Consider the following 13,778-nt stretch of genomic DNA (forward strand, 5'->3'; position numbering starts at 1 on the left):
AAAGCTCAATAATCAATAAAGCTGTTAACTAAACTTTTCTCCTTGTCTTTTTTGTCTGATTTTTCTTTTGCTTCAAACCAAAGTTTGTGATGTATAATTAAAACACTTTAATGAAGACTTTTTTATACTGATTTGATGATAACGAATGAATGGGTAAAATACTTCTGTTGCTGAAAACATGGGCAGCCACTGATTCACATTAATCTCTTACGCATTAACTTACATTAAATGATCAAGTTACAGTAGTTGATTTTGGGCTAATGTCTTGCTCAGGCCACTTAATCCACAAATAGTTCATTCATTCATTCTTTTTCTTTTTGGCTTAGTTCCTTTACTAATCTGGGGTCGCCACAGCGGAATGAACCGCCAACTTCTCCAGCATATGCTTTTACGCAGCGGATGCCCTTCCAGCCACATCTTGTCACTGAGAAACACACACACTCATACATGGGGAGAACATGCAAACTCCACACAGAAATCCAACTGACCCAGCCGAGGCTCAAACCAACGACCTTCTTGCAGTGAGGGGAATGTGCTACCCACTGCGACACCGTGTCACCTCCACAAATAGTTAATATGACATAATTATTCATTCATTCAATCATTTTCCTTTAGCTTAGTCTCTTTATTTATCAGGGGTCACCACAGCGGAATGAACCGCCAACTTATCCAGCGTATGTTTTACGCAGTGGATGCCCTTCCAGCTGCAACCCTGTACTGGGAAACACTCTCACATTCACACACACACATACATAATGAGAAATTTAGCTTATTCAATTCAGCTATAGCGCATGTCTTTGGACTGTGGGGGAAACCGGAGCACCAGGAGGAAACCCACACGAACGCAGGGAGAACATGCAAACTCCACACAGAAATGCCAACTGACCCAGCTGGGACTCGAACCAGCGACTTTCTTGCTGTGAGGTGACAGTGCTAACCACTGAGCCACCATAATAATAATCTCATAGTTAGTGCCAAACGGGGAATAAACAAATTTGCCTATAGAAAATGTATATATGTTCATATGTTTTAATCTATTGACAGTATTGCTCTATACACTTTAATGAAGTAAATATACTGCCATTGATCAATGTGGTTGTTAACCGTTCTCATCAAATCCATCTCCAGCATCGCTGACAGAATCTAAAGTCTAAATGGAGAACACTGAACAGTTCAAACAGAATTAAACCCAGCAGTTTAATAACAAGCATCGAACAAAACCCTCACCGGAATTGTAACGCTGTGCTGCGAAAAGAAACACAGATAAGAGTTTCCTCATAAGTGACGTTTCCTGACAGTCGTAATGAGTTATGATCACTGCTGCTGTCACACACTCTCACTCTCTCTTTTCTCAGAGACTTAAAAAACAAACTTCTGACCGCCTTCCCCTCATCACCAGAGGAAGTGTGCATGCAACACAAGCACATTCACACACTCGCTTACCTACCCACCTCGCAGTCTAAATGCAGACGAGCCACACACTTCTACAGTTAATATCCAAAACTAAATATAACCCAAACCCCTCAAAGAAACTTTCCGCATGTCTGCAAAAAAACCTCATCATGCACTTCATTTATACATCAATCCTCGGACTACAACAACGACACATCTCGCCCTCCAAACCTCACACACTTCAAATCCAAAACCAATGTCAGTCCGGCCATCAACTGGCTGACATGCATGTGCTTAAGAAAAAGCACATGCATGTCCAAAGCAGACTGTGTGTTGACATCAGGAAAGCGGCAGACTCACTTGTTAAGAGAAGCACTCGCAGGTCCACAGGGGAAGAGTCCAGTCGCGGGGTAGAACCGCTTTAATGGGCTGCTGTGTGAAAACGCATGTCCCAACAATAATCTGCAGACCAGTCTGTTTGCAGCCTCCTTCCCGTCTATGCATAACAGCGAACACACATACACACACACACACACGCGCGCGCATGCGTGTCTATGAGAAGCACGCAGAGCAAAGACTCAGCCCGACTGAATAAACCACTGCAGATCTGAGCTGACGCCAGAGAGAGAGAGAGAGAGAGAGAGAGAGAAAGAGGGGAGGGAGTAAGACTGGGGAGGCGTGTAATACTGAGAGATTAAGGAAGGAACAGAAAGAGAGAGAGAGAGAGAGAGAGAGAGAGAGAGACAGAAAAAGAGACACGCAGACGGGTTAAACAGTGACAGGGGTCAGTGACTCAACAGCTACTTGAATTAACATGCACAAACACATGCTGATTGTGTGTGAACGGTGCATGTAGTCTGGTTTGTTCTGCAGTCCGAGGAATTACGGTTTTACGGGCTTAAAGCTAATCCATAAGCACGCACATGCATCAGAGCAGCATTTTTTTGAGGATAAAGAGGCAGTGGCTTATCAGGAGTATGGGTAGTGTGATAACATAATGACATTCAAATTTAGCAAAATATAACATTACAAGACTTAAAATAAATACAACACAGGCCATGCTTTATTTATAGTGAAGGTAGTTAATAACAGCACTGAAGAGTGCTTCTGTAGATGTCACTTTTCGTTAGAGGTGTAATGGTATACATATTTCTACAATCAAATGTTTTTACAATGTGCTAAACTTAATCTGAAATGCCTAGCAATATAGAAATCTGAAGTCTGTAAATACACACACACACACACACACACACACACACACACACACATACACACACACACGCACACACATACAGTTGAAGTCAGAATTATTAGCCTCCCTTTGAATTTTCTTTTTTAAATATTTCCCAAATGATGTTTAACAGAGCAAGGAAATTTACACAGTATGTCTGATAATATTTATTCTTCTGGAGAAAGTCTTATTTGTTTTATTTTGGCTAGAATAAAAATAAACAAAATGATTAACCCCTTTAGCCTATATTTTGTTAAGATGTTTACAGAACAAACCATCATTATACAATAACTTGCCTAATTACCCTAACCTGCCTAGTTAACCTAGTTAAGCCTTTAAATGTCACTTTAAGCTGTATAGAAGTGTCTTGAAGAATATCTAGTCAAATATTATTTACTGTCATCATGGCAAAGATAAAATAAATCAGTTATTAGAGATGAGTTATTAAAACTATTATGTTTAGAAATGTGTTGAAAATGTTTCTCTCTGTTAAACAGAAACTGGGGGGGGGGGGGGGGAAACAGGGGGGCTAATAACTCAGGGGGGCTAATAATTCTGACTTCAATTGTATGTACATACTTTTCTATATACGTGAAATCAAATCATGTAATTGCATGTCATATGTCAATGTGATTTGCATATATCGCCATATATCAGAATTCTAAAAGTTCATTTGTATTTTCAATTTAACAAATTAACTTCAAATGTTGATTTTTACTTTAAACTGGAAGTAAAATGTCCTGAAATTTGTAGTTTTTTAAAGTTTGCTTAAAATATGGTCACGTAAAAAGATTTTAGGAGATACATTCTGTATTAGTTGATGCATAAGGCAACTGCTATAAATAATGTGATGAAATTGCTCATAATTTGTTTTCTTTTTGTACTTTTTACTTTCACTTTTAAATTTGCACTAAATTCGGTATATTTACGGTCGTCCAAGTATATTTATTAACACTTTTTTTTCTTTTTACTATTATTATTATCATCCTTTTACACGTTTTTGTATATTCGCCCAATAACCAAACATCTGCGATCAATTAGGTAGTGGAAAATGTTCTTTCCTTTACCCGTTTCATTCTGTGCACGAGACCTGTCAACACTTCCACAGACAGTCTCACGTGCTCTGCAGACCCACAGAGATGCACCTTTTTGTGACTTAAAAATGTGTCCGGCTGGGGTTTCTAAAGCTCCCAAAATGTCCGGGAATCAACTTTTTCTTTCACTTTCTAAAGCTTATTTGTGTTTTTGCATTACCTTTTTAATGAAACCTACTTTCGCTTGGCTTCGCAGCTGACTGCGCATGCAATGCATCGCGAGAGTGAGAGCAACATTAAATAATTGATTTTTAAATCTAAACAACTCAGAAGAACTTTAATATAAACTCGAAGAGAACGAAATAACTGGTCCAAACTGGCTGCAAAATACAGGTGTTTTTTTTTTACACCATTAGTAATGGTTAATTCACGAATTTGCCTTTTTTATATAATCTACACATTTTAATCTTGCATTTATGATCATTTTTAGAGATATTGTCTGTTTTTATTCCTTTTTCTGTCATTTATTTCTGTTTTGCTGATTATTTTATGGGGCAGCATGGTGGCACAGTGGGTAGCACAATCGCCTCACAGCAAGAAGGTCACTGGTTCAAGCCTCGGCTGGGTCAGTTGGCGTTTCTGTGTAGAGTTTGCATGTTCTCCCTGTGTTCATGTGGGTTTCCTCTGGGTGCTCCGGTTTCCCCCACAAGTCCAAAAACATGTGGTACAGGTGAATTGGGTAAGCTAAAATTGTCCGTGTGTGTGTGTGTATGTGTGAATGAGTTGTGTGGGTGTTTCCCAGTGATGGGTTGCAGCTGGAAGGGCATCCGCTGCGTAAAACATATGCTGGATAAATTGGCGGTTTATTTCGCTGTGGCGACCCCAGATTAATAAAGGGACTAAGCCGAATAGAAAATGAATGAATGAATGATTGATTATTTAATTAATTTGATGATGTTAATATATTACATCGGCTCTTTTTAAACATATCTAAAATGCTTTGACATTCAAGTTTGCTTTGAACTTGAAAGAGAGAGAAGCAGATTTGACCTGTCAGTGGGTGCACATGGCTCCTGAATAGTACACTGTAAAACTCAATAAGTTAATGTAACTCAAAACATTTGAGGAAACCGATTGCAACAAACTATTTAAGTTCACAAACTAATCCTAATGAGTACTGTGAACTTAATCCATTTGAGTAAATAAAGCAATTTGAGCACAGTAATACCTAATAAATGAAGAGAACTCAAACCAACTGAGTACTGTAAAACCCAATAAGTTAAGGCAACTCAAATCATTTGAGGAAACCGATTGCTACAAACCATTTGAGTTAAAAAAATAATCTATATGAGTACTGTGAACTTACTCCATTTAAGTTGAAGTAATGAGGTATTTAATTAACTCATTACCTTCAAGACTAAGTTCAAAACTCTTTTCATATGAGTAGAATTAACTTAACAGTACATTTTGAGTTAACTCCACTCATTTCATTTGATAAAGTTGACTGTTGGGTTTTACAGTGTATACAAGAGAAATAGTGGATTTCTTTTTATTTCAACAGTCTTTTTTTACTAACAGTGTCATAATAAATAAAATCATTGTTAAAAATTAAATTATATTTCATATGTTGCACATAGTTAACTATTTATGTGATGTGGGTAAATGGTGTGTTTTAATCCTGTGGTGTGTTTTAATCCAGGTGTTCAAACCTGTGGGAAGCACTGCAGTGATGTAATTATACATGTTAACTTCACACTCACACTTATGCTGTTATCAAGAGATTTTTACCCCAATAAGAAAATGTATGTGACAAATCGGATCCACTTTTTCCACACGGATAGAAACACCCCTGCAAAGGAGGATATAATAATATCAACAGATTAATAACATATACAGATCCTCCACACACTCTCAGAAAAAAAGATGTCATTATTTTACCTAAAAGGTCCACATTGGTACCTTAAAAGTACATTTGTATCTTAAATGTACATATTAGTGTTCATAAAGTACCAAAGTGTACCTTGTGGGACCCTAAAGGCACAGTAGCAGCTTTTCATACCTTTATTTCTTAGATTTTAGTGCTGTGATTGGCCGACTTGTATTTCTAAATCACTAAACAGGGCAAAGTAGTGAAAGTGGATGGACTAATTACAGAGTAAACTACAAAAGCACTCAGATATCACCACATTTGTTCCCGTCTGCATCATGCTGACCTTGATGTGAGGGTTTTTCAGCTCTGTTGAAATGAAAGCTGCACCTTCTTCTCACCTTCTACATGACAGCTGCAGTGTTTACAGATAATTTGATGACTAATGGCCTGAAAAGAAGGTGAATATTAATAACCGAACAACAGTCAGCAATTACGAATAAAGCTACATAACACTGCACTGGTCTTTGGTGTAACCTGCAAAAAGTTTAAACCCAAAATTGACTGCAGACTGAGCTGGTCTTTCAATATAGTTGTTCACACTGAGGTTTCACACCAGCATTACCTCGGTTTACAGTCCGCAAACCTGTTGCATTGACAGCATTTCATCTGAAACAGCTGCAAATTCACTAAATTTAAAATGGCAATGGGCAGCATGGTGGCTCAGTGGTTAGCACTCTCGCCTTACAGCAAAAAGGTCGCTGGTTCAAGTCCTGGCTGGGCCAGTTGGCATTTCTGTGTGGAGTTTGCAAGTCCTCTCCATGTTGGTGTGGGTTTCCTCCAGGTGCTCCGGTTTCCACCACAGTCCAAACACAAGCGCTATAGGTGAATTTAACTGTACGTAGTGTATGAGTGTGTATGGGTGTTTCCCAGAACTGGATTGCAGCTGGAAGGGCATTCACTTTGTAAAACATGTGCTCTAATAGTTGTCAGTTCATTCTGCTGTGGCAGCCTCTTATAAATAGGAGGCTAAGCTGAAGGAAAATGAATGAATGGATGAATGAATGAATGAATGAATGAATGGAAAATTTTAATATATTTAAAATATAATCATTTAATGAAATGAAAAAAGAAATATCAGATTAATAATAAAACATTAACTCATTGATGCATAAAAAATAAGGAAATTTACAAAAAAAAAATGAAAATTGTGACTATAAAAAGTTAATAAAATAAATAATTATAATATTAACTAATATTTTTTATCTAATTTTATTTATTTATTATTAAATTCAGCTGTTAAATTAGGCATTTTAAACTGTTCTACTTGACATCCACTAAATCAATGAATGTATGATCAAAAGGAAAGCTAACTATGATTGGCCACTTCAGATGTCAATCAAACTCTCTTCGGTCTGTGTGGGTTGGTCTTAACCGATATAAGCCGCTTATTCTGAGCAGTCTGATGATCAAAAGTCTGACAACGTGAGACTGTTGCATAACCTCTTACACTACTGGAGCTGCATAATGATGACAAATTCATATCATATTATAAATCAAATAAATCATCACTCAAACAGCGCTGACCTCTGAGACTGTCAATATAATCAACAGCTCGCACACGTCATAGGCCTCTATCTCAGTATCTCAGGTGTGTTTGTTTAAGGTTAATCTGGTCAACTTTTGAAATGCTTTATTGTGTGCTTGATATTTGTTGTGTTGTTGTGCTAGATGACATTATCAGTTGTAACTGTAATACTAATAAGGTAAGGTAAGGTAAAACTTTATTATCCTAGTTAGGGAAATTTGTCTTGGGTTCTTGCCCTCAGCTGCAGTCATCACGTACATAGAACATACATCACATACATAGACTGCTTCCTGAATGATACCATCAGAATGAGCCTATAATTCACATTTTTGAAGTTTTTGGATGCAGGTTTTATGCATGCGCTTGATTAAAACTGAAACCAAAAAGTATTTAATAATAAATGTAATAAGTACTTTTGTACGACTTTTTAAATTTAACTCAATAACTTAGACTCTACTGATTGTAAAATATACAAGCCAATTGTATTGAAGAGTAAAATTATATTAAAAGCCAACGCGTCAAGTCGTAATTTTACCAGCATTACAAAGACAGCACAGTAGCACTACTGCAAGCAGCAGTAACAAGTATACTACATAGAAATGTTCTGTTGGCGTGGCTATTTGAGCACATTTAGCTTTTTTTGGTGATCATGTGTGCTTCATGCGTAGAGAAGGACACCTGTACATGAGTAGATTATCAAGCTATTTTAAACTTTGACCAAAGTGTGTCAATGCTAGTCGATGGTGTGCTCTGCTGCTTTGCACATTGTTTTTTTAGGGGGTTTTGTTTATGGAGCAACAAACCACCATTGCATGGCACCAGCTTTTCTAATCTGGAGGTTCCGCATTCCCCATTTTGACAATGGAGGTGTAAGAGCTCATCCACTTTTTTCCCCAATGAAAAAAAATATATATATGAGACAGTTGGCCTAATGGTTAGGGAGCTGGACTTGAAATCGAAAGGTTGCAGGTTCGATTCCCCGCAGGAATTGAAGACTGGTCAAGGGAATAAATTATACTCTCTCTGTTTTTTCAATACCCAGCTGAGATGCCCAATAAATTGATGCCCACTGCACCGTGTGTGTGTGTATGTGTATGTTTGAGCGCACATGGATTGGTCAAAAGCAGAGGACAAATTTCAAGTAGGGGTAACTGTACTTGACAATACTCACTTCACTTTATTTTTATAAGCACTCCGGATATATACAGTATATTCATTCATGACTAGGCATGGGCTGGTACAAGTTTCTAACGGTGTGATAACCTCGGATGATACCACGGTTTCATTTTATTTTGGAACAGTAAACGTGTCAGGCTAAATAATTCAAAGAAATGTTTGACTTCTGCTGTCTTCATTAGTTTCAAAAACACAGACTTCTTTACAACCCATAAAAACCTCTTACATACAGTATACCTTAGGACCGGTATATCAGAACATTTTTTTAAACTTTGACTATTCCAAACCATAGTAAAACTTGATACCGGTTATCATCCCTTGCTTATTCATGACAGGCCTAAACCAGCATAAAATATATATATATATATATATATATATATATATATATATATATATATATATATATATATATCCCAGAACAGCCCGACACAGAAACAGTTTCTTCCCTCAGGCAATCCATCTCATGAACACTTGATGATAATAATTGTGGAACCAACATCACTACTTGCTATACACTTTTATACACATATACACTTATTTAGCAACACACTTTACATGCCAATTTGCACATAACTGCTGCACATATAACGCTGTATATAGTAATAAACACGTACATACACTTGTCAATCTGTATATTTGCACTCACTACTTCCAAATTTATTTTTTTAAAATATATTTATTATCTGTTTTTTGTCCTGTCTCTGTAATTCTGTTGCACTGTAGAAGCTCTGTCACCAAAACAAATTCCTCGGATGTGTGAACATACCTGGCAATAACGCTCTTTCTGATTCTGATTCTGATTCTAAAATCATGCACAAAATCTGATTTGGTCAATATCTCACATAGCCATTTTCCCTTAAACCACCATCAAACTGAAAGTATCACACGAAAAAAGAAAAAAAAGTCAAACTACACTGATAAAATTTCTCTTGAGCTCAAAAAAATCAAACACAGTCACATAATGCATGAAGAAAATACCCTATTCTTTATAGTGACTTGATTTTCCTGACAATTAAGCAGTAATGGGCTCATGTGAGCATGCATACTTTCTCTTAAAGACTTACTTTATTTGTATTTACTAGTAATAGTCATCATTTCCCCATCCTACACTTGATCCAAACTTGTTTCAGTTTCTTTCATCCCTTGAACACCAAAGAAGATATTTTGAAGAATGCTGGGCAAAATGACAGCCATTGACTTACATTTTTTCTTACATTATTTTTGTGTTCAACAGAAGAAACAAACTCTTAAATATTTGAACCCACTGAATTGTGAGTAAATAGTGAGACTATCCTGTTAACAAAACATTACATTTAACCCTACACTGTTGCCTTAATTTTTTAAGCTGAATCAAATTATGAGAACATTATGATTCAGTTGAACATGTTAAATTAAACTGACTTAAAACAGCTGACGTAACTTATAAAACTAAGTTCAGAAGAACATCATTAACTTAGTTTAACAAGTTACAATGAACTAAAAACCTCTGTTGTCATGACTAGCTGACCATATGACTTTTTACAGTGTACACTTCACTCAAATCAACACAGAAGCAGAATAACAACTCTGTCTACTAAACACGAATCATGTTTACCATAGAAATACACAATGCAATGAAATGATTCATCAGAAAAACTGCAGCCAGTGACCTACCAGCTTGAATGCTTGTTAACATCCACAAACAGCCGATGAATGAAAGCGTTACACAGCAGATGTGTCCTTGATCAGAGTTACTTCAGATACTAACACGGCACACAGTTCTCCTTCTAGGAAAGACAGCAGTGTGGAGTCATTCCTCAACAAGCCTCTGCTCGCCTCAGATCTTCACATGACCCACACAAGCCAATTACAAAACAGCCAACAACAGGCAGGCTTTAACAACCAGCTCCAAATTGACCGAATGACAATTCAATAGAATTTGAACAGTGTTACGCAAGACAAAAACACACATTTCACCAGGCTAGATGAAGTGCTGCAGTGTCAAAGCAATCCACACACACACATATACACACATATACACACATAAAGTTGAATTATTAGCCCCCCTTTAAATGTTTTTTCTTTTTAAAATATTTCTTAAATGATGTTTAACAGAGCAAGGAAGTTTTCACAGTATGTCTGATAATATTTTTTCTTCTGCAGAAAGTCTTATTTGTTTTATTTTGGATTTGAATTTTGGAGTTTTTAATTAAAAAAAAAACATTTTAAGGTCAATATTATTAGCCCCTTTAAGCTATATATATTTTTTTTTAAAGTCTACAGAACAAACCATTGTGATACAATAACTGGTCTGGTTAACCTAATTAACCTAATTAAGCCTTTAAATGTCACTTTAAGCTGTATAGAAGTATCTTGAAAAATATCTAGTCAAATATTATTTACTGTCATCTTGGCAAAGATAAAATAAATCAGTTATTAGAAATGAGTTATTAAAACTATTATGTTTAGAAATGTGTTGGCTAAATCTTCTCTTCGTTATACAGAAAATGGGGAAATATATATATATATATATATATATATATATATATATATATATATATATATATATATATATATATATATATATTAGGGTGTACGATTTTGAAAAAACATTAAAATTAACAACTAACATTGCAGTATTTTTTATTCTGCAATATATATGTGCTATAAATATAATTTCACTAGATGAGTTTAATAACTGTTTTTGGAAAGACTTTTAGATTTGTTTTAGATTGGTTTGGGTGATTCTGTATAGGAATGCATAGAATAAAAAAAACTATTTGCAAACATACAATTTAAAAAAACATACTTTTATTGTTTTCCAGAGGAGTCAAACTGTATTTAAGTTAGGGTTGTCCCGATCAGGTCTTTTTGCCCTCGAGTCCAAGTCCAAGTCATTTGACTTTGAGTATCTACCGATACCGAAATCTGATTCAATACTTTTAAAATACATAAAAAAGAAAATAAAGAAGAGTGAAAAAAAAGATCCAGGATGTTCCTTATATTTATTTTATTCACCTTATTTTAACATTCAACAACTCTGTTAACTAAAAGAGCACTTCAGTGAGGTATAGCTTGAACAATCATGTAATAAACAACATAAATTCTTCACTTTTAGACTTTAGTGCAACAGCAAAAATAAAGGTCAAGAAAGAGGTCTAACTCTGTTCCACCACGTAACTATAGATGTGTTAAAAAACTATGAGAATATATACATGTACACATTTATATTCGAGTCCTGATCGGGATGTAACGTCTGATTATGATCAAGCCTGAAACTGCGTGATTGGTCCCGATTTCCAATTACGTGATCAGATCTGGACATCCCTAATTCAAATATACAGTAATTGAATAATCAAATGTAAAATACTACTGCGCAGTCTTCGTTTTATAAACAATTCAATAAAATGAATCGTTATTAATTTGTCAAAGTTACAAACGATACAACTTCTCAGACCTGAATGCTTTTAAAACCCACTTGCAAAATGATCAATTATAATGCAGACTCAACATTGCGTATACTCGTGATGTGATTACTGCGGATGATCACATTGCAATATCGATGCTAAAATAATACATTGTGCAGACCTAATATACATACATACATATATACAATGGACAAAATATGATTATCATTGTGAGATGAAAATACATTTATATAATTTATTTATAGTTTTATCAGAGTGTCATTCAAATATGATTAATCTATATGTTTAATGTCAATATTATAAATGGGTCTAAAATAATACTCAGAAAAGATTTAGTTTTTTCTACTCTACAGTACTGTATTTTAGTTCAGAATTTTCATTAAAGTTTTTATTATTCATTTTGATCAACTTGTATTTATACTTTGATCTTTTTATATTTTATATAATTATTATATGCTTTTTAATATTAAAATTGTAAACGGGTCTAATGTTTTACGTGGAAATGAGTTCGTTTCTATATATTATTACCCTTTATTCTACTCTATAAAGAACTGTATTTTAGTTCGATTTTTCATGAAATCATTATTATTAATTTTTATCTGCATGTCCTTATGTTTTGATCTATTTATATTTATTCATTCATTCATTTTCCTTTGGCTTAGTCTTTGAACTACACTGTTCCAATTTACTATGACCTTTTATGTGAAGCTGCTTTGACACAATCTACATTGTAAAAGCGCTATACAAATAACGGTGAATTGAATTAGTCTCTATTTCAGAGGTCGCCACAGCGGAATGAACTGCCAACTATTCCAGCATACGTTTTACGCAGCGGATGCCCTTAAATCCAGCTGCAACCCAGCTCTGGGAAAGACCCATGCACACTGATTCACACACACTCATACACTACAGCCAATTTAGTTTAACCAATTAATCTATAGTGCATGTGTTTCAATTGTGGGGGAAACCGGAGCACCTGGAGGAAACTCACGCCAACATGGGGAGAACATGCAAACTCCACACAGAAATGCCAACTGATTCAGCCAACGCTTAAACCAGCGACCTTCTTGCTGTGAGGCGACATCGCTACCCACTGCGCTGCCCTCACTAAAATATAACACAGCTTAAATTATTAAATGATTATCAGTACCATCTATTCTTTCTGAAAATGTCCCGTATGTTGTGTGATGACAGCATGTTTATGAGCTAAACGACGTATTTTATTCATTTTCAGTTACAGTATTACAACTCCACATCCCTCTTCCTCAATGCAGTTTTAATTGGAAGTGACTTGAGTTTAAATGCATTTTTAATTCAGAGCCCTCATCTTCATCACCCAACACACTCAACCTCCATCAGTCTCCTGTTTTCAGCAAAACATCGGCCTGACTGTACATTACCCTGCTTCATCTCACCAAATGAATAAATAAATGGATGTGAAATATTGATCCGAGTGGAAACGACTCTGTTATGCGAGAAGAAAGAGACGGCCGAGTGCTACGAGAGGCAGAAAACTGTTTCTATTAGCCAGTTTAATGTCTTTAATAGACAGCAGTATGTCCAGCAATCAGATGTAAACATGTGAATGTCAGTGCAGGAAGTGTAATCTCACACTGAGGCGTTCAGAGAGTTAATCTGACTGAACTCACGGTCACCTCAGGTCTCTGGAGAGAGAAAGAGAGAGGGGAAAACCCACAGCTTTAGTATCAGACTCCACCACTGCTCCAGATCAGAAATATCCACTGGTCAAACTATTGGTTTCACTGCAACATAACCTAATTCACAGCACGAGAAATAAAGTTATAAAATACAGTGTAATAAATAACTTCAATTCTTCTATCAATTCTTCACTTTTGGACTTTAGTGCAACAGCAAAAATAAAGGTCAAGAAAGAGGTCTAACTCTGTTCCACCATGTAACTATAGATGTGTTAAAAAATTGTGAGAATATATACATGTACACATTTATATTCGAGTCCTGATCGGGATGTAACGTCTGATTCCGATCGAGCCTGAAACCGCGTGATTGGGCCCGATTTCCAATCACGTGATCAGATCTGGACATCCCTAATTCAAAAATATAG

At 35.8% G+C, this 13,778-nt stretch overlaps 1 protein-coding gene across 4 annotated transcripts in view; it reads right to left on the reverse strand.

Annotated features, from left to right (window-relative positions):
- Positions 1-13,778, reverse strand: part of inpp4b (inositol polyphosphate-4-phosphatase type II B) — a 333,119-nt gene that overhangs the window by 258,177 nt on the left and 61,164 nt on the right. Inside the window, exon 1 of one of the 4 annotated variants that reach the window (XM_056456465.1) lies at positions 9,942-10,045. The exons of 2 other annotated variants lie outside the window; for them this stretch is intronic. The gene's annotated coding sequence lies outside the window, so the exon portion shown is untranslated. Of the gene's footprint in view, positions 1-1,752; positions 1,966-9,941; positions 10,046-13,778 lie in introns of those variants that run through there. One more of the 4 variants, XM_056456464.1, reaches the window with a different exon arrangement.

Source organism: Danio aesculapii, chromosome 1 (genome assembly GCF_903798145.1).
Source record: "Danio aesculapii chromosome 1, fDanAes4.1, whole genome shotgun sequence".
NCBI lineage: Eukaryota > Metazoa > Chordata > Actinopteri > Cypriniformes > Danionidae > Danio > Danio aesculapii.